Source organism: Oncorhynchus mykiss, unplaced genomic scaffold (genome assembly GCF_013265735.2).
Source record: "Oncorhynchus mykiss isolate Arlee unplaced genomic scaffold, USDA_OmykA_1.1 un_scaffold_672, whole genome shotgun sequence".
Taxonomy (NCBI): Eukaryota; Metazoa; Chordata; class Actinopteri; order Salmoniformes; family Salmonidae; genus Oncorhynchus; species Oncorhynchus mykiss.
The window spans coordinates 30,001-52,500 of record NW_023494119.1 but is presented as its reverse complement, the minus strand read 5'-3'; the positions used below and the strand labels follow the sequence as shown (position 1 = coordinate 52,500).

Below are 22,500 nucleotides of genomic sequence, written 5' to 3'. Positions count from 1 at the left end.
AGAGTCATATGGAAGTCAAGAGGTCGGGGCCCGAGACACACTCTGTGCACTCTAGGCAGGGTTCCCGCGGGTGCTCCCGGAACCCACTCTTCCAAGTTTTCGAGGGCTGTCTGTGGATAAAAAGAAAGGTCACAGACACAGAGGCACAGAGGCACAGAGAGAGAGAGAGAGAGAGAGAGAGAGAGAGAGAGAGAGAGAGAGAGAGAGAGAGAGAGAGAGAGAGAGAGAGACACACACACACAATCCTGGCCCCAAATTTTTTTTTTTTTTTTTTTTTTTTTTTTTTTTTTAAGTAAAATGGCGGGAAACGGGGGACCCCATTGAAGAGCGCTTCGCCTTTCTTTCAGTTTGAATGTTTCTTTCCTTCTCTTCTTCTGCTAGCCAGCTAGCTAGCTAGCTAGCCAGCTGTTTACATAGCTTTGTGAATGTGCATTTTTCCTTGACAACGGGAGAAAAGTGTTGCACCGTTCCCGGAGGTACTGCAATACCGGGTCGATGCGTGGAGCGGACGGAGCAAGCCCCATTTCCGACTCCCTGTTCGAAAAATCCATTTAATATGTAGTCCCCCGATGGGGGACGTATCAGATATTAAACTGATAAGAACAGATACTACACTTGATCTGAGCCAAAAGGCCGAGAAGCGATAACCCACAAATGGAACCCTGAAACCGCCGGACCCCCGGGGGTCTCGACAGACCTCAGCGGGTGGGTTGGCAAAAGCCAGCTCCTCTCTCCCTCCAACCCCCACTCACTCACTCACTCAACCACCCACCCAACCACCCACCGTTTCCCTGGAAACAAACAGGCAGGTGTTTTTTGGAAAAAGTCGCTAATGCGTCTTTAAGTCACTATCCTGGCCCATCTCTGTCAATTTCTCTTGAAACAAGATACCGGGCTCTGCAAGAAGCAAAGCCGCTCCAAAAATACGTTGAACTCGTAAGTGTTCCTCTCCACGGAAGTCTTTAGTAAAAGGCGAAAGGCTTGTGCGTAATGAAGAGAAACCAGAGTCATATGGAAGTCAAGAGGTCGGGGCCCGAGACACACTCTGTGCACTCTAGGCAGGGTTCCCGCGGGTGCTCCCGGAACCCACTCTTCCAAGTTTTCGAGGGCTGTCTGTGGATAAAAAGAAAGGTCACAGACACAGAGGCACAGAGGCACAGAGAGAGAGAGAGAGAGAGAGAGAGAGAGAGAGAGAGAGAGAGAGAGAGAGAGAGAGAGAGAGAGAGAGAGAGAGAGAGAGAGACACACACACACAATCCTGGCCCCAAATTTTTTTTTTTTTTTTTTTTTTTTTTTTTTTTAAGTAAAATGGCGGGAAACGGGGGACCCCATTGAAGAGCGCTTCGCCTTTCTTTCAGTTTGAATGTTTCTTTCCTTCTCTTCTTCTGCTAGCCAGCTAGCTAGCTAGCTAGCCAGCTGTTTACATAGCTTTGTGAATGTGCATTTTTCCTTGACAACGGGAGAAAAGTGTTGCACCGTTCCCGGAGGTACTGCAATACCGGGTCGATGCGTGGAGCGGACGGAGCAAGCCCCATTTCCGACTCCCTGTTCGAAAAATCCATTTAATATGTAGTCCCCCGATGGGGGACGTATCAGATATTAAACTGATAAGAACAGATACTACACTTGATCTGAGCCAAAAGGCCGAGAAGCGATAACCCACAAATGGAACCCTGAAACCGCCGGACCCCCGGGGGTCTCGACAGACCTCAGCGGGTGGGTTGGCAAAAGCCAGCTCCTCTCTCCCTCCAACCCCCACTCACTCACTCACTCAACCACCCACCCAACCACCCACCGTTTCCCTGGAAACAAACAGGCAGGTGTTTTTTGGAAAAAGTCGCTAATGCGTCTTTAAGTCACTATCCTGGCCCATCTCTGTCAATTTCTCTTGAAACAAGATACCGGGCTCTGCAAGAAGCAAAGCCGCTCCAAAAATACGTTGAACTCGTAAGTGTTCCTCTCCACGGAAGTCTTTAGTAAAAGGCGAAAGGCTTGTGCGTAATGAAGAGAAACCAGAGTCATATGGAAGTCAAGAGGTCGGGGCCCGAGACACACTCTGTGCACTCTAGGCAGGGTTCCCGCGGGTGCTCCCGGAACCCACTCTTCCAAGTTTTCGAGGGCTGTCTGTGGATAAAAAGAAAGGTCACAGACACAGAGGCACAGAGGCACAGAGAGAGAGAGAGAGAGAGAGAGAGAGAGAGAGAGAGAGAGAGAGAGAGAGAGAGAGAGAGAGAGAGAGAGAGAGAGAGAGAGAGAGACACACACACACAATCCTGGCCCCAAATTTTTTTTTTTTTTTTTTTTTTTTTTTTAAGTAAAATGGCGGGAAACGGGGGACCCCATTGAAGAGCGCTTCGCCTTTCTTTCAGTTTGAATGTTTCTTTCCTTCTCTTCTTCTGCTAGCCAGCTAGCTAGCTAGCTAGCCAGCTGTTTACATAGCTTTGTGAATGTGCATTTTTCCTTGACAACGGGAGAAAAGTGTTGCACCGTTCCCGGAGGTACTGCAATACCGGGTCGATGCGTGGAGCGGACGGAGCAAGCCCCATTTCCGACTCCCTGTTCGAAAAATCCATTTAATATGTAGTCCCCCGATGGGGGACGTATCAGATATTAAACTGATAAGAACAGATACTACACTTGATCTGAGCCAAAAGGCCGAGAAGCGATAACCCACAAATGGAACCCTGAAACCGCCGGACCCCCGGGGGTCTCGACAGACCTCAGCGGGTGGGTTGGCAAAAGCCAGCTCCTCTCTCCCTCCAACCCCCACTCACTCACTCACTCAACCACCCACCCAACCACCCACCGTTTCCCTGGAAACAAACAGGCAGGTGTTTTTTGGAAAAAGTCGCTAATGCGTCTTTAAGTCACTATCCTGGCCCATCTCTGTCAATTTCTCTTGAAACAAGATACCGGGCTCTGCAAGAAGCAAAGCCGCTCCAAAAATACGTTGAACTCGTAAGTGTTCCTCTCCACGGAAGTCTTTAGTAAAAGGCGAAAGGCTTGTGCGTAATGAAGAGAAACCAGAGTCATATGGAAGTCAAGAGGTCGGGGCCCGAGACACACTCTGTGCACTCTAGGCAGGGTTCCCGCGGGTGCTCCCGGAACCCACTCTTCCAAGTTTTCGAGGGCTGTCTGTGGATAAAAAGAAAGGTCACAGACACAGAGGCACAGAGGCACAGAGAGAGAGAGAGAGAGAGAGAGAGAGAGAGAGAGAGAGAGAGAGAGAGAGAGAGAGAGAGAGAGAGAGAGAGAGAGAGAGAGAGAGAGACACACACACACAATCCTGGCCCCAAATTTTTTTTTTTTTTTTTTTTTTTTTTTTTTTTTAAGTAAAATGGCGGGAAACGGGGGACCCCATTGAAGAGCGCTTCGCCTTTCTTTCAGTTTGAATGTTTCTTTCCTTCTCTTCTTCTGCTAGCCAGCTAGCTAGCTAGCTAGCCAGCTGTTTACATAGCTTTGTGAATGTGCATTTTTCCTTGACAACGGGAGAAAAGTGTTGCACCGTTCCCGGAGGTACTGCAATACCGGGTCGATGCGTGGAGCGGACGGAGCAAGCCCCATTTCCGACTCCCTGTTCGAAAAATCCATTTAATATGTAGTCCCCCGATGGGGGACGTATCAGATATTAAACTGATAAGAACAGATACTACACTTGATCTGAGCCAAAAGGCCGAGAAGCGATAACCCACAAATGGAACCCTGAAACCGCCGGACCCCCGGGGGTCTCGACAGACCTCAGCGGGTGGGTTGGCAAAAGCCAGCTCCTCTCTCCCTCCAACCCCCACTCACTCACTCACTCAACCACCCACCCAACCACCCACCGTTTCCCTGGAAACAAACAGGCAGGTGTTTTTTGGAAAAAGTCGCTAATGCGTCTTTAAGTCACTATCCTGGCCCATCTCTGTCAATTTCTCTTGAAACAAGATACCGGGCTCTGCAAGAAGCAAAGCCGCTCCAAAAATACGTTGAACTCGTAAGTGTTCCTCTCCACGGAAGTCTTTAGTAAAAGGCGAAAGGCTTGTGCGTAATGAAGAGAAACCAGAGTCATATGGAAGTCAAGAGGTCGGGGCCCGAGACACACTCTGTGCACTCTAGGCAGGGTTCCCGCGGGTGCTCCCGGAACCCACTCTTCCAAGTTTTCGAGGGCTGTCTGTGGATAAAAAGAAAGGTCACAGACACAGAGGCACAGAGGCACAGAGAGAGAGAGAGAGAGAGAGAGAGAGAGAGAGAGAGAGAGAGAGAGAGAGAGAGAGAGAGAGAGAGAGAGAGAGAGAGAGAGAGAGAGAGACACACACACACAATCCTGGCCCCAAATTTTTTTTTTTTTTTTTTTTTTTTTTTTTTTTAAGTAAAATGGCGGGAAACGGGGGACCCCATTGAAGAGCGCTTCGCCTTTCTTTCAGTTTGAATGTTTCTTTCCTTCTCTTCTTCTGCTAGCCAGCTAGCTAGCTAGCTAGCCAGCTGTTTACATAGCTTTGTGAATGTGCATTTTTCCTTGACAACGGGAGAAAAGTGTTGCACCGTTCCCGGAGGTACTGCAATACCGGGTCGATGCGTGGAGCGGACGGAGCAAGCCCCATTTCCGACTCCCTGTTCGAAAAATCCATTTAATATGTAGTCCCCCGATGGGGGACGTATCAGATATTAAACTGATAAGAACAGATACTACACTTGATCTGAGCCAAAAGGCCGAGAAGCGATAACCCACAAATGGAACCCTGAAACCGCCGGACCCCCGGGGGTCTCGACAGACCTCAGCGGGTGGGTTGGCAAAAGCCAGCTCCTCTCTCCCTCCAACCCCCACTCACTCACTCACTCAACCACCCACCCAACCACCCACCGTTTCCCTGGAAACAAACAGGCAGGTGTTTTTTGGAAAAAGTCGCTAATGCGTCTTTAAGTCACTATCCTGGCCCATCTCTGTCAATTTCTCTTGAAACAAGATACCGGGCTCTGCAAGAAGCAAAGCCGCTCCAAAAATACGTTGAACTCGTAAGTGTTCCTCTCCACGGAAGTCTTTAGTAAAAGGCGAAAGGCTTGTGCGTAATGAAGAGAAACCAGAGTCATATGGAAGTCAAGAGGTCGGGGCCCGAGACACACTCTGTGCACTCTAGGCAGGGTTCCCGCGGGTGCTCCCGGAACCCACTCTTCCAAGTTTTCGAGGGCTGTCTGTGGATAAAAAGAAAGGTCACAGACACAGAGGCACAGAGGCACAGAGAGAGAGAGAGAGAGAGAGAGAGAGAGAGAGAGAGAGAGAGAGAGAGAGAGAGAGAGAGAGAGAGAGAGAGAGAGAGAGAGAGACACACACACACAATCCTGGCCCCAAATTTTTTTTTTTTTTTTTTTTTTTTTTTTTTTTTAAGTAAAATGGCGGGAAACGGGGGACCCCATTGAAGAGCGCTTCGCCTTTCTTTCAGTTTGAATGTTTCTTTCCTTCTCTTCTTCTGCTAGCCAGCTAGCTAGCTAGCTAGCCAGCTGTTTACATAGCTTTGTGAATGTGCATTTTTCCTTGACAACGGGAGAAAAGTGTTGCACCGTTCCCGGAGGTACTGCAATACCGGGTCGATGCGTGGAGCGGACGGAGCAAGCCCCATTTCCGACTCCCTGTTCGAAAAATCCATTTAATATGTAGTCCCCCGATGGGGGACGTATCAGATATTAAACTGATAAGAACAGATACTACACTTGATCTGAGCCAAAAGGCCGAGAAGCGATAACCCACAAATGGAACCCTGAAACCGCCGGACCCCCGGGGGTCTCGACAGACCTCAGCGGGTGGGTTGGCAAAAGCCAGCTCCTCTCTCCCTCCAACCCCCACTCACTCACTCACTCAACCACCCACCCAACCACCCACCGTTTCCCTGGAAACAAACAGGCAGGTGTTTTTTGGAAAAAGTCGCTAATGCGTCTTTAAGTCACTATCCTGGCCCATCTCTGTCAATTTCTCTTGAAACAAGATACCGGGCTCTGCAAGAAGCAAAGCCGCTCCAAAAATACGTTGAACTCGTAAGTGTTCCTCTCCACGGAAGTCTTTAGTAAAAGGCGAAAGGCTTGTGCGTAATGAAGAGAAACCAGAGTCATATGGAAGTCAAGAGGTCGGGGCCCGAGACACACTCTGTGCACTCTAGGCAGGGTTCCCGCGGGTGCTCCCGGAACCCACTCTTCCAAGTTTTCGAGGGCTGTCTGTGGATAAAAAGAAAGGTCACAGACACAGAGGCACAGAGGCACAGAGAGAGAGAGAGAGAGAGAGAGAGAGAGAGAGAGAGAGAGAGAGAGAGAGAGAGAGAGAGAGAGAGAGAGAGAGAGAGAGAGAGAGAGACACACACACACAATCCTGGCCCCAAATTTTTTTTTTTTTTTTTTTTTTTTTTTTTTTTTAAGTAAAATGGCGGGAAACGGGGGACCCCATTGAAGAGCGCTTCGCCTTTCTTTCAGTTTGAATGTTTCTTTCCTTCTCTTCTTCTGCTAGCCAGCTAGCTAGCTAGCTAGCCAGCTGTTTACATAGCTTTGTGAATGTGCATTTTTCCTTGACAACGGGAGAAAAGTGTTGCACCGTTCCCGGAGGTACTGCAATACCGGGTCGATGCGTGGAGCGGACGGAGCAAGCCCCATTTCCGACTCCCTGTTCGAAAAATCCATTTAATATGTAGTCCCCCGATGGGGGACGTATCAGATATTAAACTGATAAGAACAGATACTACACTTGATCTGAGCCAAAAGGCCGAGAAGCGATAACCCACAAATGGAACCCTGAAACCGCCGGACCCCCGGGGGTCTCGACAGACCTCAGCGGGTGGGTTGGCAAAAGCCAGCTCCTCTCTCCCTCCAACCCCCACTCACTCACTCACTCAACCACCCACCCAACCACCCACCGTTTCCCTGGAAACAAACAGGCAGGTGTTTTTTGGAAAAAGTCGCTAATGCGTCTTTAAGTCACTATCCTGGCCCATCTCTGTCAATTTCTCTTGAAACAAGATACCGGGCTCTGCAAGAAGCAAAGCCGCTCCAAAAATACGTTGAACTCGTAAGTGTTCCTCTCCACGGAAGTCTTTAGTAAAAGGCGAAAGGCTTGTGCGTAATGAAGAGAAACCAGAGTCATATGGAAGTCAAGAGGTCGGGGCCCGAGACACACTCTGTGCACTCTAGGCAGGGTTCCCGCGGGTGCTCCCGGAACCCACTCTTCCAAGTTTTCGAGGGCTGTCTGTGGATAAAAAGAAAGGTCACAGACACAGAGGCACAGAGGCACAGAGAGAGAGAGAGAGAGAGAGAGAGAGAGAGAGAGAGAGAGAGAGAGAGAGAGAGAGAGAGAGAGAGAGAGAGAGAGAGAGAGACACACACACACAATCCTGGCCCCAAATTTTTTTTTTTTTTTTTTTTTTTTTTTTTTTTTTTAAGTAAAATGGCGGGAAACGGGGGACCCCATTGAAGAGCGCTTCGCCTTTCTTTCAGTTTGAATGTTTCTTTCCTTCTCTTCTTCTGCTAGCCAGCTAGCTAGCTAGCTAGCCAGCTGTTTACATAGCTTTGTGAATGTGCATTTTTCCTTGACAACGGGAGAAAAGTGTTGCACCGTTCCCGGAGGTACTGCAATACCGGGTCGATGCGTGGAGCGGACGGAGCAAGCCCCATTTCCGACTCCCTGTTCGAAAAATCCATTTAATATGTAGTCCCCCGATGGGGGACGTATCAGATATTAAACTGATAAGAACAGATACTACACTTGATCTGAGCCAAAAGGCCGAGAAGCGATAACCCACAAATGGAACCCTGAAACCGCCGGACCCCCGGGGGTCTCGACAGACCTCAGCGGGTGGGTTGGCAAAAGCCAGCTCCTCTCTCCCTCCAACCCCCACTCACTCACTCACTCAACCACCCACCCAACCACCCACCGTTTCCCTGGAAACAAACAGGCAGGTGTTTTTTGGAAAAAGTCGCTAATGCGTCTTTAAGTCACTATCCTGGCCCATCTCTGTCAATTTCTCTTGAAACAAGATACCGGGCTCTGCAAGAAGCAAAGCCGCTCCAAAAATACGTTGAACTCGTAAGTGTTCCTCTCCACGGAAGTCTTTAGTAAAAGGCGAAAGGCTTGTGCGTAATGAAGAGAAACCAGAGTCATATGGAAGTCAAGAGGTCGGGGCCCGAGACACACTCTGTGCACTCTAGGCAGGGTTCCCGCGGGTGCTCCCGGAACCCACTCTTCCAAGTTTTCGAGGGCTGTCTGTGGATAAAAAGAAAGGTCACAGACACAGAGGCACAGAGGCACAGAGAGAGAGAGAGAGAGAGAGAGAGAGAGAGAGAGAGAGAGAGAGAGAGAGAGAGAGAGAGAGAGAGAGAGAGAGAGAGAGAGAGAGAGACACACACACACAATCCTGGCCCCAAATTTTTTTTTTTTTTTTTTTTTTTTTTTAAGTAAAATGGCGGGAAACGGGGGACCCCATTGAAGAGCGCTTCGCCTTTCTTTCAGTTTGAATGTTTCTTTCCTTCTCTTCTTCTGCTAGCCAGCTAGCTAGCTAGCTAGCCAGCTGTTTACATAGCTTTGTGAATGTGCATTTTTCCTTGACAACGGGAGAAAAGTGTTGCACCGTTCCCGGAGGTACTGCAATACCGGGTCGATGCGTGGAGCGGACGGAGCAAGCCCCATTTCCGACTCCCTGTTCGAAAAATCCATTTAATATGTAGTCCCCCGATGGGGGACGTATCAGATATTAAACTGATAAGAACAGATACTACACTTGATCTGAGCCAAAAGGCCGAGAAGCGATAACCCACAAATGGAACCCTGAAACCGCCGGACCCCCGGGGGTCTCGACAGACCTCAGCGGGTGGGTTGGCAAAAGCCAGCTCCTCTCTCCCTCCAACCCCCACTCACTCACTCACTCAACCACCCACCCAACCACCCACCGTTTCCCTGGAAACAAACAGGCAGGTGTTTTTTGGAAAAAGTCGCTAATGCGTCTTTAAGTCACTATCCTGGCCCATCTCTGTCAATTTCTCTTGAAACAAGATACCGGGCTCTGCAAGAAGCAAAGCCGCTCCAAAAATACGTTGAACTCGTAAGTGTTCCTCTCCACGGAAGTCTTTAGTAAAAGGCGAAAGGCTTGTGCGTAATGAAGAGAAACCAGAGTCATATGGAAGTCAAGAGGTCGGGGCCCGAGACACACTCTGTGCACTCTAGGCAGGGTTCCCGCGGGTGCTCCCGGAACCCACTCTTCCAAGTTTTCGAGGGCTGTCTGTGGATAAAAAGAAAGGTCACAGACACAGAGGCACAGAGGCACAGAGAGAGAGAGAGAGAGAGAGAGAGAGAGAGAGAGAGAGAGAGAGAGAGAGAGAGAGAGAGAGAGAGAGAGAGAGAGAGAGAGAGAGAGACACACACACACAATCCTGGCCCCAAATTTTTTTTTTTTTTTTTTTTTTTTTTTTTTTTTAAGTAAAATGGCGGGAAACGGGGGACCCCATTGAAGAGCGCTTCGCCTTTCTTTCAGTTTGAATGTTTCTTTCCTTCTCTTCTTCTGCTAGCCAGCTAGCTAGCTAGCTAGCCAGCTGTTTACATAGCTTTGTGAATGTGCATTTTTCCTTGACAACGGGAGAAAAGTGTTGCACCGTTCCCGGAGGTACTGCAATACCGGGTCGATGCGTGGAGCGGACGGAGCAAGCCCCATTTCCGACTCCCTGTTCGAAAAATCCATTTAATATGTAGTCCCCCGATGGGGGACGTATCAGATATTAAACTGATAAGAACAGATTTTTTTTTTTTAGAAAAATAATTTATTTACCATCAATACCATTCATTCTTTTACAAAATCATATTTCTCATTCATACTTTACAAAATCATATTTACAAAAACACCAAACAAAAACAAACCTCAGGGGAGCATCATCCCTCCCCGTCATTCCTAACCATTACCTTTCCCTATCTTTCCGCCCCTAATCTATCCCCTTATAATCTCAATCTAACACCCCTAGCCCTAAACCCCCTTTCCATCTCTCCCGTGCCGCATGTTTCCCCCACTTCCTCTCCTCCCTCTTCATCCTACCTCTTAAATCTCCTTCCACCCTCCTAAATATCCCTTCCACCCCCCAATCTCTCCCTGTCTTTACCAAATTCTGCCTGGCTTCCCACAGCCCCCGTTTAAAGAGGCTCATGAGAAGCCAGAGCAGAAATCTATCCCTATCTGTACCCCTCGCTCTCCCTACACCTCTCTCTAACCTAGCCCATGTCACCACAAAATCACCTCTTACCAAAACTATCAACACCCGTGCCCTCGCCCATACCACTCCGGCAAAGGCACAGTCCCAAAAAGCATGGCGCACAGTCTCCTCCCTGCCACAAGCAGACCTTGGGCAGGTGGGGGATCGCGCCAAGCTATGCCGGTACATGGTGGACCGTACCGGCAAACACTTGTGGAGGCTCAACCAATTCAGGTCCTTGAGCCTGTTGTCCAGGCCCCGCGCCTGCACTCCCTCCCAGACCACCGACGAAATGCCCGCTACAGGCGCAGGACTCCCTGCCTGCCTGACCTCTTCGTACAGGTGCCTGTGGTCTAAACCTACTCGGGCAACTTCAACCTCGGGGTGCGCACGCAACCACTTGGCCGCATGGCCAAAGTGCCACGGCAGCTGTTCCGCCCGAGGACCCGTGTTAGACCACACCATTACGCTTCTCGCTTGGTAGGAGAAGAACACCCGCAGGAGGTAACCGGACGGGTGTATCACCGGATGAGCCAGTTCTGTCAACACAAAGGACACAAAAATTGTGTCCAGCTTGAGGGGGATGTTAGGTACCCCCCTACCTCCCTCCCCGATGGGACAGAGCATGCGTGCCCTGGCGACCCACTCGTACCTGCCACCCCACATGAACTGAAACACCAGCCTCACTAGAGGCCTCCTCAGACAAGCCGGCAATGGGTAGATGTATGCCAAATACAATAGAGATGGCAATACATCCACCTTTAGGACCAGGACCTTACCTATAAAAGACAAAGACCTAGCCTTCCACATTGCTAGCTTCCTCTGTACCACTGCGATCCTCATGTTCCAGTTCAGCGTCGCTGAGCCAGAGGTCTCAAAATGGACCCCGAGAATCCTCAGGGCCCCCTCACAGAGAGATAGCCCCCCGGGCACATCCGTTCTACCGCGCCATCTTCCGAAAAACTTAACGGAAGACTTTGCATGGTTCAGAACCGCCCCCGACGCTCGGGTGAAATCCCCAATGATGGCAAGGGACCTTGTCAGGCACGAGTCCTTGCATAGGAGCAAGGAAGTGTCGTCGGCGTACTGCGTCATCTTAACACGCAGCCCACCGCTTCCAGGGATCAACAAGCCCTCCACCCCTGTGTCTGCCCTAATGGCAGCCCCCAGAGGCTCCATGTACAGAACGAAGAGGAGTGCCGAGAGCGGGCACCCCTGCCTGACCCCAGACGAGAGGTCAAAAACGTCACCCAAGTGACCGTTTACGCTAACTCGACACCCCGCTCCGACATATAATGTACGGATCCATCCTATATACTTCTCCCCAAACCCTAATCTACCTAATACCCTGAATAGAAAGGATCTATTCACGCGATCAAAGGCTTTCGCCTGATCAAGCGCTGCTACCATTAAAGGCAGACCTCTATCTTCAACCCAGGCGATGGAGTCCCTGATCAACTGAAGGTTCCATCTAATTGAGCGTCCCTCTACCCCGCACGTCTGATCCTCATGGACGACGTAGGGAAGTGCTGTGCGCAACCGGTCCGCTAAGACCTTTGCAAGCAACTTGTAATCTACACACAGCATGGTCAATGGCCGCCAGTTGCCAAGGTCGATTGCGTCCCCCTTCTTGTAAAGAAGTGACAGCACACCGACTACCATTGAACCCCCCGGGACACCCGTCTCGAGGATGGCCTTCAAGACTTCGAGTACCACCGGTCCAAGTATACCCCAAAACTTGAGGTAAAACTCCGCCGGCAGCCCATCCATCCCAGGCACCTTCCCTTTTCCCATCCTCCTAAGAGCGCTCTCAACCTCTTCTAGTGAGATCTGGGCCTCCATCACGTCTCTAATGTCCTCCGGCAACCGCCGGGACAAGTGTTCTAAAAACACATTTCCCTGCTCTACATCTATTTCCCTTTCCTTAAATAAACCTCGGAAATGATCAGTTGTCACCCTGACCATCTCCTCTGGTTTACTTACTACACTACCATCTTCTTTTCTAACTCCATGCATTACCTTCCTACTCTGTCTTGCCCTAACCGACTTAAAGAACATAGCGGAACAAGTCTCATTATGTTCTAAAAAGCCACTATGTGCACGCTCCAGGAAAGCTCGAGCCTTCAGCTCCTGCAGCTCCCTGAGCTGCGCCTTCAGGGCTGTGGATTTCTCCCAGTCAATCGAACCACCGAGGTTGCCTGCCTCGTACTCAAGTTCGAGCAACCTTTGGATACGATCCACCTCCCTCCTTTCCTCCCTTTTCTTCCTCTTCCCATATCCTATAATAAAGGCCCTAATCCTTACCTTTACTATATCCCACCACTCTAACACCCCCTCACACATGGGCCGGAGGCCTTCAAGCCTCCGAAACACCCCTGTGACAGCATTAACAAACACCTGCTCATCCAGTAAATCCCGATCTAGTTTCCAGTACCCCCTACCGAAGAGGCAGACTGGCGACCCCACCTGCAGGAGCACCCCGTCATGGTCCGAAAAGAAGACAGGCAACAGCCGCCCAGACAACCGGCCCAAAGACCTAGATACAAAAATATAGTCGAGCCTCCGCGCAACCCCCCTGGAGTTGCGCCATGTGGGACCGACCATTGCCGGAGTAGTGTGCAGGCCACCATCAACCAGGCCATGGCAAGCCATTAGCCCGGTGATGGCGCCTGCACTACTGTCTCCCCCTATCCCCAAATCTATATTAAAATCACCTCCTATCACTAAGTGCCTATTTGTGACACACAGGGGCGCCAGACAGTCCACCATCTCCCTCCTGTCTGCCGCCACCTGTGACCCATACACCCCAAATAACCTATATCTAATATCCCTATATGTGATGTCTACACCCAAAACTCTCCCCTGTACTACGCCAAAAGTGCTCTCTACCATAATCTCCCTATTCCCAAACAATATCCCTACCCCCGTTGAGTGCACCCCTCCTATGCCCCACAACGAATAACCCTTATCCCACTCTCTCCTAAACCTTTTGACATCCCCTCCATCCCTCAGGTGAACCTCCTGCAAAAAACAAACGTCAAAACCCACCCCTTCTAAAAAACTAAACACCGCCCTCCTCTTAACAAAATCTCTTAAACCCCTTACATTTAAACTAAACAAAATTATCATAAGATTATATTATAAACTAAACACAAAATAACCTAACTTTTCCAAAACTAAAACCCCAAACAATCCCAAACAACAGGAGGCTCACCTGATGCTCCCCTGGTCCATAACATCCGGCAGGGACGTCTTCCCCTCATCTGACGTCCCCCCCGTCCTCCTCCATTACTCCAACCCAGGATGCAGGTATGGTGTTCGGCCTCGGACTGCCCTGCATCCTGGGTTCCCCACCAACACCCTCCATTTCTTCCTCCCTGAAAGCTGCCGGGCTGAGACTAGGGGACCCCACCCCCTCAAAGAGGAGTTGAGAACCCCCAGTCAAATCGTCCCGAACAACCTCCAGGGATTCACCTTCCACCAAAAGCTGTGGGGCTGAGGAAAAAAGAGAGGACAAATTCACGTTTCCCTCACCCATCCCTCGTTTGGCTACCCCCCCCCTCCGTCCGTAACCCCCTCCCTCTCCCTCCTCTTTCCTTTCTTTTTTGGTGTAGGAGGTAGCGGGGAAACACCACCCCTCTTCCCCGCTAGCCCCTCCACCATTTCTCTCATCTCCTCTACACAGGAAACTGACATGCTGTCCCCCCACTCTCTCACACCCCCTCCCCCCCTCCTCCACCTCCACAGGTCCTTCCACCGGCACCCCCTCCACCACCACTCCCTCCTCTATTATTCTCTCTCGCTCTTCCTTTCTTCCATTCTTCTCCTTTCCTTCTTCCGCTCCAGTTCCTTCTCTTCCCACTTCTCCTGTAGTCACTCCTTTCTCCTCTTCTTTTCGTTCGTCCTTATCCTCTGGGCTCACGCCCTTGGCCTGGGATTTACTTCCTTCCCCTCCTCTTCTACCCCCATCCCCTGCTCCTGCTCCCCCTCCGGCTGCAGACGCGTATGACCGCTGACGAGCCGGGCAATCGCGCCACAGGTGCTGAGTGGAACCACACCCGTGGCAAGCCTTCGGCTCGTCACAGTCCCTGGCCTCGTGCTCCCCAGACCCACAAAATCGGCACTTTCTAGTGCTGCACGAGGCCAGGATATGTCCATAGGCCATACAGCGCCTGCAGAATGGGGGCTGACGTGCATAGTATAAAGTCCCCCTGTCAGCCCCCAGGGAGAACATAGCTGGGGGATGGAGGTACCCTCCCACCCCCTTAGGGTCTTCCCTGAGGAGGGCCTGAAACCCTCTCCTCCCCGTCCAAAATCCCAAAGAGTCTGTGAGGTGCCTTCCTGAGGAGACATTATCCATATATCTCCCCAGAAAGGCCCTCACCTCTTCATCTTTTACATAGGGGTTGTAAATGTTCACCGTCACCATTCTAAAGTTGTTTTTTGCCAAACTCTTGACCTCGTAGTGACCCATCGGCCCCGTGACTCCAACTTCTTTTACCTTCTTTAGCACCTCATCATGTTTACTCTCCGTGTAAAACGCAACATCGAAGACTCCCTCCAACGAGTTCCCTTGTAGGCAAAAAACTTCATTCACCTTTAGCTTCAGTATCCCAATCAAAATGGTCCTACCGAAAGTCTCACGTCCAAAAGGCTCTTTTGTCTTCTCTCTCCACGAAAACCTAATCGTGTTTGCAAGTCCAGTCCCTGGGACCGACCTATACGATGTGTTTTGCGCCATCTCCACCAGGAGGATGACGCACACGTTTCCCACACTTTTCCAAAAACAGAAAAAAAGGGTGAGATCCAAAATCCAAAAAAGTTGTACCGCCCTCCGGCCTTCGACCCTCAACTAGGCGAGCTCTGGGGCACCGCAGTACCAAGCTTGGTCCTAGCCGAAAGGCCGAGAAGCGATAACCCACAAATGGAACCCTGAAACCGCCGGACCCCCGGGGGTCTCGACAGACCTCAGCGGGTGGGTTGGCAAAAGCCAGCTCCTCTCTCCCTCCAACCCCCACTCACTCACTCACTCAACCACCCACCCAACCACCCACCGTTTCCCTGGAAACAAACAGGCAGGTGTTTTTTGGAAAAAGTCGCTAATGCGTCTTTAAGTCACTATCCTGGCCCATCTCTGTCAATTTCTCTTGAAACAAGATACCGGGCTCTGCAAGAAGCAAAGCCGCTCCAAAAATACGTTGAACTCGTAAGTGTTCCTCTCCACGGAAGTCTTTAGTAAAAGGCGAAAGGCTTGTGCGTAATGAAGAGAAACCAGAGTCATATGGAAGTCAAGAGGTCGGGGCCCGAGACACACTCTGTGCACTCTAGGCAGGGTTCCCGCGGGTGCTCCCGGAACCCACTCTTCCAAGTTTTCGAGGGCTGTCTGTGGATAAAAAGAAAGGTCACAGACACAGAGGCACAGAGGCACAGAGAGAGAGAGAGAGAGAGAGAGAGAGAGAGAGAGAGAGAGAGAGAGAGAGAGAGAGAGAGAGAGAGAGAGAGAGAGAGAGAGAGAGAGAGAGTAGAGAGAGAGAGAGAGAGAGACACACACACACAATCCTGGCCCCAAATTTTTTTTTTTTTTTTTTTTTTTTTTTTTTTTTTTAAGTAAAATGGCGGGAAACGGGGGACCCCATTGAAGAGCGCTTCGCCTTTCTTTCAGTTTGAATGTTTCTTTCCTTCTCTTCTTCTGCTAGCCAGCTAGCTAGCTAGCTAGCCAGCTGTTTACATAGCTTTGTGAATGTGCATTTTTCCTTGACAACGGGAGAAAAGTGTTGCACCGTTCCCGGAGGTACTGCAATACCGGGTCGATGCGTGGAGCGGACGGAGCAAGCCCCATTTCCGACTCCCTGTTCGAAAAATCCATTTAATATGTAGTCCCCCGATGGGGGACGTATCAGATATTAAACTGATAAGAACAGATTTTTTTTTTTTAGAAAAATAATTTATTTACCATCAATACCATTCATTCTTTTACAAAATCATATTTCTCATTCATACTTTACAAAATCATATTTACAAAAACACCAAACAAAAACAAACCTCAGGGGAGCATCATCCCTCCCCGTCATTCCTAACCATTACCTTTCCCTATCTTTCCGCCCCTAATCTATCCCCTTATAATCTCAATCTAACACCCCTAGCCCTAAACCCCCTTTCCATCTCTCCCGTGCCGCATGTTTCCCCCACTTCCTCTCCTCCCTCTTCATCCTACCTCTTAAATCTCCTTCCACCCTCCTAAATATCCCTTCCACCCCCCAATCTCTCCCTGTCTTTACCAAATTCTGCCTGGCTTCCCACAGCCCCCGTTTAAAGAGGCTCATGAGAAGCCAGAGCAGAAATCTATCCCTATCTGTACCCCTCGCTCTCCCTACACCTCTCTCTAACCTAGCCCATGTCACCACAAAATCACCTCTTACCAAAACTATCAACACCCGTGCCCTCGCCCATACCACTCCGGCAAAGGCACAGTCCCAAAAAGCATGGCGCACAGTCTCCTCCCTGCCACAAGCAGACCTTGGGCAGGTGGGGGATCGCGCCAAGCTATGCCGGTACATGGTGGACCGTACCGGCAAACACTTGTGGAGGCTCAACCAATTCAGGTCCTTGAGCCTGTTGTCCAGGCCCCGCGCCTGCACTCCCTCCCAGACCACCGACGAAATGCCCGCTACAGGCGCAGGACTCCCTGCCTGCCTGACCTCTTCGTACAGGTGCCTGTGGTCTAAACCTACTCGGGCAACTTCAACCTCGGGGTGCGCACGCAACCACTTGGCCGCATGGCCAAAGTGCCACGGCAGCTGTTCCGCCCGAGGACCCGTGTTAGACCACACCATTACGCTTCTCGCTTGGTAGGAGAAGAACACCCGCAGGAGGTAACCGGACGGGTGTATCACCGGATGAGCCAGTTCTGTCAACACAAAGGACACAAAAATTGTGTCCAGCTTGAGGGGGATGTTAGGTACCCCCCTACCTCCCTCCCCGATGGGACAGAGCATGCGTGCCCTGGCGACCCACTCGTACCTGCCACCCCACATGAACTGAAACACCAGCCTCACTAGAGGCCTCCTCAGACAAGCCGGCAATGGGTAGATGTATGCCAAATACAATAGAGATGGCAATACATCCACCTTTAGGACCAGGACCTTACCTATAAAAGACAAAGACCTAGCCTTCCACATTGCTAGCTTCCTCTGTACCACTGCGATCCTCATGTTCCAGTTCAGCGTCGCTGAGCCAGAGGTCTCAAAATGGACCCCGAGAATCCTCAGGGCCCCCTCACAGAGAGATAGCCCCCCGGGCACATCCGTTCTACCGCGCCATCTTCCGAAAAACTTAACGGAAGACTTTGCATGGTTCAGAACCGCCCCCGACGCTCGGGTGAAATCCCCAATGATGGCAAGGGACCTTGTCAGGCACGAGTCCTTGCATAGGAGCAAGGAAGTGTCGTCGGCGTACTGCGTCATCTTAACACGCAGCCCACCGCTTCCAGGGATCAACAAGCCCTCCACCCCTGTGTCTGCCCTAATGGCAGCCCCCAGAGGCTCCATGTACAGAACGAAGAGGAGTGCCGAGAGCGGGCACCCCTGCCTGACCCCAGACGAGAGGTCAAAAACGTCACCCAAGTGACCGTTTACGCTAACTCGACACCCCGCTCCGACATATAATGTACGGATCCATCCTATATACTTCTCCCCAAACCCTAATCTACCTAATACCCTGAATAGAAAGGATCTATTCACGCGATCAAAGGCTTTCGCCTGATCAAGCGCTGCTACCATTAAAGGCAGACCTCTATCTTCAACCCAGGCGATGGAGTCCCTGATCAACTGAAGGTTCCATCTAATTGAGCGTCCCTCTACCCCGCACGTCTGATCCTCATGGACGACGTAGGGAAGTGCTGTGCGCAACCGGTCCGCTAAGACCTTTGCAAGCAACTTGTAATCTACACACAGCATGGTCAATGGCCGCCAGTTGCCAAGGTCGATTGCGTCCCCCTTCTTGTAAAGAAGTGACAGCACACCGACTACCATTGAACCCCCCGGGACACCCGTCTCGAGGATGGCCTTCAAGACTTCGAGTACCACCGGTCCAAGTATACCCCAAAACTTGAGGTAAAACTCCGCCGGCAGCCCATCCATCCCAGGCACCTTCCCTTTTCCCATCCTCCTAAGAGCGCTCTCAACCTCTTCTAGTGAGATCTGGGCCTCCATCACGTCTCTAATGTCCTCCGGCAACCGCCGGGACAAGTGTTCTAAAAACACATTTCCCTGCTCTACATCTATTTCCCTTTCCTTAAATAAACCTCGGAAATGATCAGTTGTCACCCTGACCATCTCCTCTGGTTTACTTACTACACTACCATCTTCTTTTCTAACTCCATGCATTACCTTCCTACTCTGTCTTGCCCTAACCGACTTAAAGAACATAGCGGAACAAGTCTCATTATGTTCTAAAAAGCCACTATGTGCACGCTCCAGGAAAGCTCGAGCCTTCAGCTCCTGCAGCTCCCTGAGCTGCGCCTTCAGGGCTGTGGATTTCTCCCAGTCAATCGAACCACCGAGGTTGCCTGCCTCGTACTCAAGTTCGAGCAACCTTTGGATACGATCCACCTCCCTCCTTTCCTCCCTTTTCTTCCTCTTCCCATATCCTATAATAAAGGCCCTAATCCTTACCTTTACTATATCCCACCACTCTAACACCCCCTCACACATGGGCCGGAGGCCTTCAAGCCTCCGAAACACCCCTGTGACAGCATTAACAAACACCTGCTCATCCAGTAAATCCCGATCTAGTTTCCAGTACCCCCTACCGAAGAGGCAGACTGGCGACCCCACCTGCAGGAGCACCCCGTCATGGTCCGAAAAGAAGACAGGCAACAGCCGCCCAGACAACCGGCCCAAAGACCTAGATACAAAAATATAGTCGAGCCTCCGCGCAACCCCCCTGGAGTTGCGCCATGTGGGACCGACCATTGCCGGAGTAGTGTGCAGGCCACCATCAACCAGGCCATGGCAAGCCATTAGCCCGGTGATGGCGCCTGCACTACTGTCTCCCCCTATCCCCAAATCTATATTAAAATCACCTCCTATCACTAAGTGCCTATTTGTGACACACAGGGGCGCCAGACAGTCCACCATCTCCCTCCTGTCTGCCGCCACCTGTGACCCATACACCCCAAATAACCTATATCTAATATCCCTATATGTGATGTCTACACCCAAAACTCTCCCCTGTACTACGCCAAAAGTGCTCTCTACCATAATCTCCCTATTCCCAAACAATATCCCTACCCCCGTTGAGTGCACCCCTCCTATGCCCCACAACGAATAACCCTTATCCCACTCTCTCCTAAACCTTTTGACATCCCCTCCATCCCTCAGGTGAACCTCCTGCAAAAAACAAACGTCAAAACCCACCCCTTCTAAAAAACTAAACACCGCCCTCCTCTTAACAAAATCTCTTAAACCCCTTACATTTAAACTAAACAAAATTATCATAAGATTATATTATAAACTAAACACAAAATAACCTAACTTTTCCAAAACTAAAACCCCAAACAATCCCAAACAACAGGAGGCTCACCTGATGCTCCCCTGGTCCATAACATCCGGCAGGGACGTCTTCCCCTCATCTGACGTCCCCCCGTCCTCCTCCATTACTCCAACCCAGGATGCAGGTATGGTGTTCGGCCTCGGACTGCCCTGCATCCTGGGTTCCCCACCAACACCCTCCATTTCTTCCTCCCTGAAAGCTGCCGGGCTGAGACTAGGGGACCCCACCCCCTCAAAGAGGAGTTGAGAACCCCCAGTCAAATCGTCCCGAACAACCTCCAGGGATTCACCTTCCACCAAAAGCTGTGGGGCTGAGGAAAAAAGAGAGGACAAATTCACGTTTCCCTCACCCATCCCTCGTTTGGCTACCCCCCCCTCCGTCCGTAACCCCCTCCCTCTCCCTCCTCTTTCCTTTCTTTTTTGGTGTAGGAGGTAGCGGGGAAACACCACCCCTCTTCCCCGCTAGCCCCTCCACCATTTCTCTCATCTCCTCTACACAGGAAACTGACATGCTGTCCCCCCACTCTCTCACACCCCCTCCCCCCTCCTCCACCTCCACAGGTCCTTCCACCGGCACCCCCTCCACCACCACTCCCTCCTCTATTATTCTCTCTCGCTCTTCCTTTCTTCCATTCTTCTCCTTTCCTTCTTCCGCTCCAGTTCCTTCTCTTCCCACTTCTCCTGTAGTCACTCCTTTCTCCTCTTCTTTTCGTTCGTCCTTATCCTCTGGGCTCACGCCCTTGGCCTGGGATTTACTTCCTTCCCCTCCTCTTCTACCCCCATCCCCTGCTCCTGCTCCCCCTCCGGCTGCAGACGCGTATGACCGCTGACGAGCCGGGCAATCGCGCCACAGGTGCTGAGTGGAACCACACCCGTGGCAAGCCTTCGGCTCGTCACAGTCCCTGGCCTCGTGCTCCCCAGACCCACAAAATCGGCACTTTCTAGTGCTGCACGAGGCCAGGATATGTCCATAGGCCATACAGCGCCTGCAGAATGGGGGCTGACGTGCATAGTATAAAGTCCCCCTGTCAGCCCCCAGGGAGAACATAGCTGGGGGATGGAGGTACCCTCCCACCCCCTTAGGGTCTTCCCTGAGGAGGGCCTGAAACCCTCTCCTCCCCGTCCAAAATCCCAAAGAGTCTGTGAGGTGCCTTCCTGAGGAGACATTATCCATATATCTCCCCAGAAAGGCCCTCACCTCTTCATCTTTTACATAGGGGTTGTAAATGTTCACCGTCACCATTCTAAAGTTGTTTTTTGCCAAACTCTTGACCTCGTAGTGACCCATCGGCCCCGTGACTCCAACTTCTTTTACCTTCTTTAGCACCTCATCATGTTTACTCTCCGTGTAAAACGCAACATCGAAGACTCCCTCCAACGAGTTCCCTTGTAGGCAAAAAACTTCATTCACCTTTAGCTTCAGTATCCCAATCAAAATGGTCCTACCGAAAGTCTCACGTCCAAAAGGCTCTTTTGTCTTCTCTCTCCACGAAAACCTAATCGTGTTTGCAAGTCCAGTCCCTGGGACCGACCTATACGATGTGTTTTGCGCCATCTCCACCAGGAGGATGACGCACACGTTTCCCACACTTTTCCAAAAACAGAAAAAAAGGGTGAGATCCAAAATCCAAAAAAGTTGTACCGCCCTCCGGCCTTCGACCCTCAACTAGGCGAGCTCTGGGGCACCGCAGTACCAAGCTTGGTCCTAGCCGAAAGGCCGAGAAGCGATAACCCACAAATGGAACCCTGAAACCGCCGGACCCCCGGGGGTCTCGACAGACCTCAGCGGGTGGGTTGGCAAAAGCCAGCTCCTCTCTCCCTCCAACCCCCACTCACTCACTCACTCAACCACCCACCCAACCACCCACCGTTTCCCTGGAAACAAACAGGCAGGTGTTTTTTGGAAAAAGTCGCTAATGCGTCTTTAAGTCACTATCCTGGCCCATCTCTGTCAATTTCTCTTGAAACAAGATACCGGGCTCTGCAAGAAGCAAAGCCGCTCCAAAAATACGTTGAACTCGTAAGTGTTCCTCTCCACGGAAGTCTTTAGTAAAAGGCGAAAGGCTTGTGCGTAATGAAGAGAAACCAGAGTCATATGGAAGTCAAGAGGTCGGGGCCCGAGACACACTCTGTGCACTCTAGGCAGGGTTCCCGCGGGTGCTCCCGGAACCCACTCTTCCAAGTTTTCGAGGGCTGTCTGTGGATAAAAAGAAAGGTCACAGACACAGAGGCACAGAGGCACAGAGAGAGAGAGAGAGAGAGAGAGAGAGAGAGAGAGAGAGAGAGAGAGAGAGAGAGAGAGAGAGAGAGAGAGAGAGAGAGAGAGAGAGAGAGAGAGAGAGAGAGAGAGAGAGACACACACACACAATCCTGGCCCCAAATTTTTTTTTTTTTTTTTTTTTTTTTTTTTTTTTAAGTAAAATGGCGGGAAACGGGGGACCCCATTGAAGAGCGCTTCGCCTTTCTTTCAGTTTGAATGTTTCTTTCCTTCTCTTCTTCTGCTAGCCAGCTAGCTAGCTAGCTAGCCAGCTGTTTACATAGCTTTGTGAATGTGCATTTTTCCTTGACAACGGGAGAAAAGTGTTGCACCGTTCCCGGAGGTACTGCAATACCGGGTCGATGCGTGGAGCGGACGGAGCAAGCCCCATTTCCGACTCCCTGTTCGAAAAATCCATTTAATATGTAGTCCCCCGATGGGGGACGTATCAGATATTAAACTGATAAGAACAGATACTACACTTGATCTGAGCCAAAAGGCCGA

At 50.8% G+C, this 22,500-nt stretch overlaps 22 non-coding genes and 2 pseudogenes across 22 annotated transcripts in view; all 24 read right to left on the bottom strand.

Annotated features, from left to right (window-relative positions):
- Nucleotides 1-7, bottom strand: part of LOC118961164 — a 117-nt gene extending 110 nt beyond the window's left edge. Inside the window, exon 1 of the small nuclear RNA XR_005048928.1 lies at nucleotides 1-7. This exon is cut by the window's left edge and continues 110 nt beyond it. This is a non-coding gene — a small nuclear RNA (U5 spliceosomal RNA).
- Nucleotides 8-454: 447 nt separating this feature from the next.
- LOC118961195 lies at nucleotides 455-645 on the bottom strand. Its single transcript, XR_005048959.1, has one exon. It is a non-coding gene; the product is annotated as a U2 spliceosomal RNA (small nuclear RNA).
- A 248-nt stretch (nucleotides 646-893) lies between these two features.
- On the bottom strand, nucleotides 894-1,010 carry LOC118961163. The gene has a single exon (XR_005048927.1). It is a non-coding gene; the product is annotated as a U5 spliceosomal RNA (small nuclear RNA).
- Nucleotides 1,011-1,465: 455 nt separating this feature from the next.
- Nucleotides 1,466-1,656, bottom strand: LOC118961194. The gene has a single exon (XR_005048958.1). It is a non-coding gene; the product is annotated as a U2 spliceosomal RNA (small nuclear RNA).
- A 248-nt stretch (nucleotides 1,657-1,904) lies between these two features.
- Nucleotides 1,905-2,021, bottom strand: LOC118961162. The gene has a single exon (XR_005048926.1). It is a non-coding gene; the product is annotated as a U5 spliceosomal RNA (small nuclear RNA).
- Nucleotides 2,022-2,476: 455 nt separating this feature from the next.
- Nucleotides 2,477-2,667, bottom strand: LOC118961193. The gene has a single exon (XR_005048957.1). It is a non-coding gene; the product is annotated as a U2 spliceosomal RNA (small nuclear RNA).
- A 248-nt stretch (nucleotides 2,668-2,915) lies between these two features.
- On the bottom strand, nucleotides 2,916-3,032 carry LOC118961161. Its single transcript, XR_005048925.1, has one exon. It is a non-coding gene; the product is annotated as a U5 spliceosomal RNA (small nuclear RNA).
- A 462-nt stretch (nucleotides 3,033-3,494) lies between these two features.
- On the bottom strand, nucleotides 3,495-3,685 carry LOC118961192. The gene has a single exon (XR_005048956.1). It is a non-coding gene; the product is annotated as a U2 spliceosomal RNA (small nuclear RNA).
- A 248-nt stretch (nucleotides 3,686-3,933) lies between these two features.
- LOC118961160 lies at nucleotides 3,934-4,050 on the bottom strand. Its single transcript, XR_005048924.1, has one exon. It is a non-coding gene; the product is annotated as a U5 spliceosomal RNA (small nuclear RNA).
- Nucleotides 4,051-4,513: 463 nt separating this feature from the next.
- LOC118961191 lies at nucleotides 4,514-4,704 on the bottom strand. Its single transcript, XR_005048955.1, has one exon. It is a non-coding gene; the product is annotated as a U2 spliceosomal RNA (small nuclear RNA).
- Nucleotides 4,705-4,952: 248 nt separating this feature from the next.
- Nucleotides 4,953-5,069, bottom strand: LOC118961159. Its single transcript, XR_005048923.1, has one exon. It is a non-coding gene; the product is annotated as a U5 spliceosomal RNA (small nuclear RNA).
- Nucleotides 5,070-5,527: 458 nt separating this feature from the next.
- On the bottom strand, nucleotides 5,528-5,718 carry LOC118961190. The gene has a single exon (XR_005048954.1). It is a non-coding gene; the product is annotated as a U2 spliceosomal RNA (small nuclear RNA).
- Nucleotides 5,719-5,966: 248 nt separating this feature from the next.
- LOC118961158 lies at nucleotides 5,967-6,083 on the bottom strand. Its single transcript, XR_005048922.1, has one exon. It is a non-coding gene; the product is annotated as a U5 spliceosomal RNA (small nuclear RNA).
- A 462-nt stretch (nucleotides 6,084-6,545) lies between these two features.
- On the bottom strand, nucleotides 6,546-6,736 carry LOC118961189. Its single transcript, XR_005048953.1, has one exon. It is a non-coding gene; the product is annotated as a U2 spliceosomal RNA (small nuclear RNA).
- Nucleotides 6,737-6,984: 248 nt separating this feature from the next.
- On the bottom strand, nucleotides 6,985-7,101 carry LOC118961157. Its single transcript, XR_005048921.1, has one exon. It is a non-coding gene; the product is annotated as a U5 spliceosomal RNA (small nuclear RNA).
- Nucleotides 7,102-7,559: 458 nt separating this feature from the next.
- LOC118961187 lies at nucleotides 7,560-7,750 on the bottom strand. The gene has a single exon (XR_005048951.1). It is a non-coding gene; the product is annotated as a U2 spliceosomal RNA (small nuclear RNA).
- Nucleotides 7,751-7,998: 248 nt separating this feature from the next.
- LOC118961155 lies at nucleotides 7,999-8,115 on the bottom strand. Its single transcript, XR_005048919.1, has one exon. It is a non-coding gene; the product is annotated as a U5 spliceosomal RNA (small nuclear RNA).
- A 456-nt stretch (nucleotides 8,116-8,571) lies between these two features.
- LOC118961186 lies at nucleotides 8,572-8,762 on the bottom strand. Its single transcript, XR_005048950.1, has one exon. It is a non-coding gene; the product is annotated as a U2 spliceosomal RNA (small nuclear RNA).
- A 248-nt stretch (nucleotides 8,763-9,010) lies between these two features.
- Nucleotides 9,011-9,127, bottom strand: LOC118961154. The gene has a single exon (XR_005048918.1). It is a non-coding gene; the product is annotated as a U5 spliceosomal RNA (small nuclear RNA).
- Nucleotides 9,128-9,589: 462 nt separating this feature from the next.
- On the bottom strand, nucleotides 9,590-9,765 carry LOC118961218 (annotated as a pseudogene).
- A 5,586-nt stretch (nucleotides 9,766-15,351) lies between these two features.
- LOC118961153 lies at nucleotides 15,352-15,468 on the bottom strand. The gene has a single exon (XR_005048917.1). It is a non-coding gene; the product is annotated as a U5 spliceosomal RNA (small nuclear RNA).
- A 489-nt stretch (nucleotides 15,469-15,957) lies between these two features.
- On the bottom strand, nucleotides 15,958-16,133 carry LOC118961217 (annotated as a pseudogene).
- A 5,583-nt stretch (nucleotides 16,134-21,716) lies between these two features.
- LOC118961152 lies at nucleotides 21,717-21,833 on the bottom strand. Its single transcript, XR_005048916.1, has one exon. It is a non-coding gene; the product is annotated as a U5 spliceosomal RNA (small nuclear RNA).
- Nucleotides 21,834-22,317: 484 nt separating this feature from the next.
- The window catches only part of LOC118961185, a 191-nt gene continuing 8 nt past the window's right edge, over nucleotides 22,318-22,500 (bottom strand). The window contains exon 1 of the small nuclear RNA XR_005048949.1: nucleotides 22,318-22,500. This exon is cut by the window's right edge and continues 8 nt beyond it. This is a non-coding gene — a small nuclear RNA (U2 spliceosomal RNA).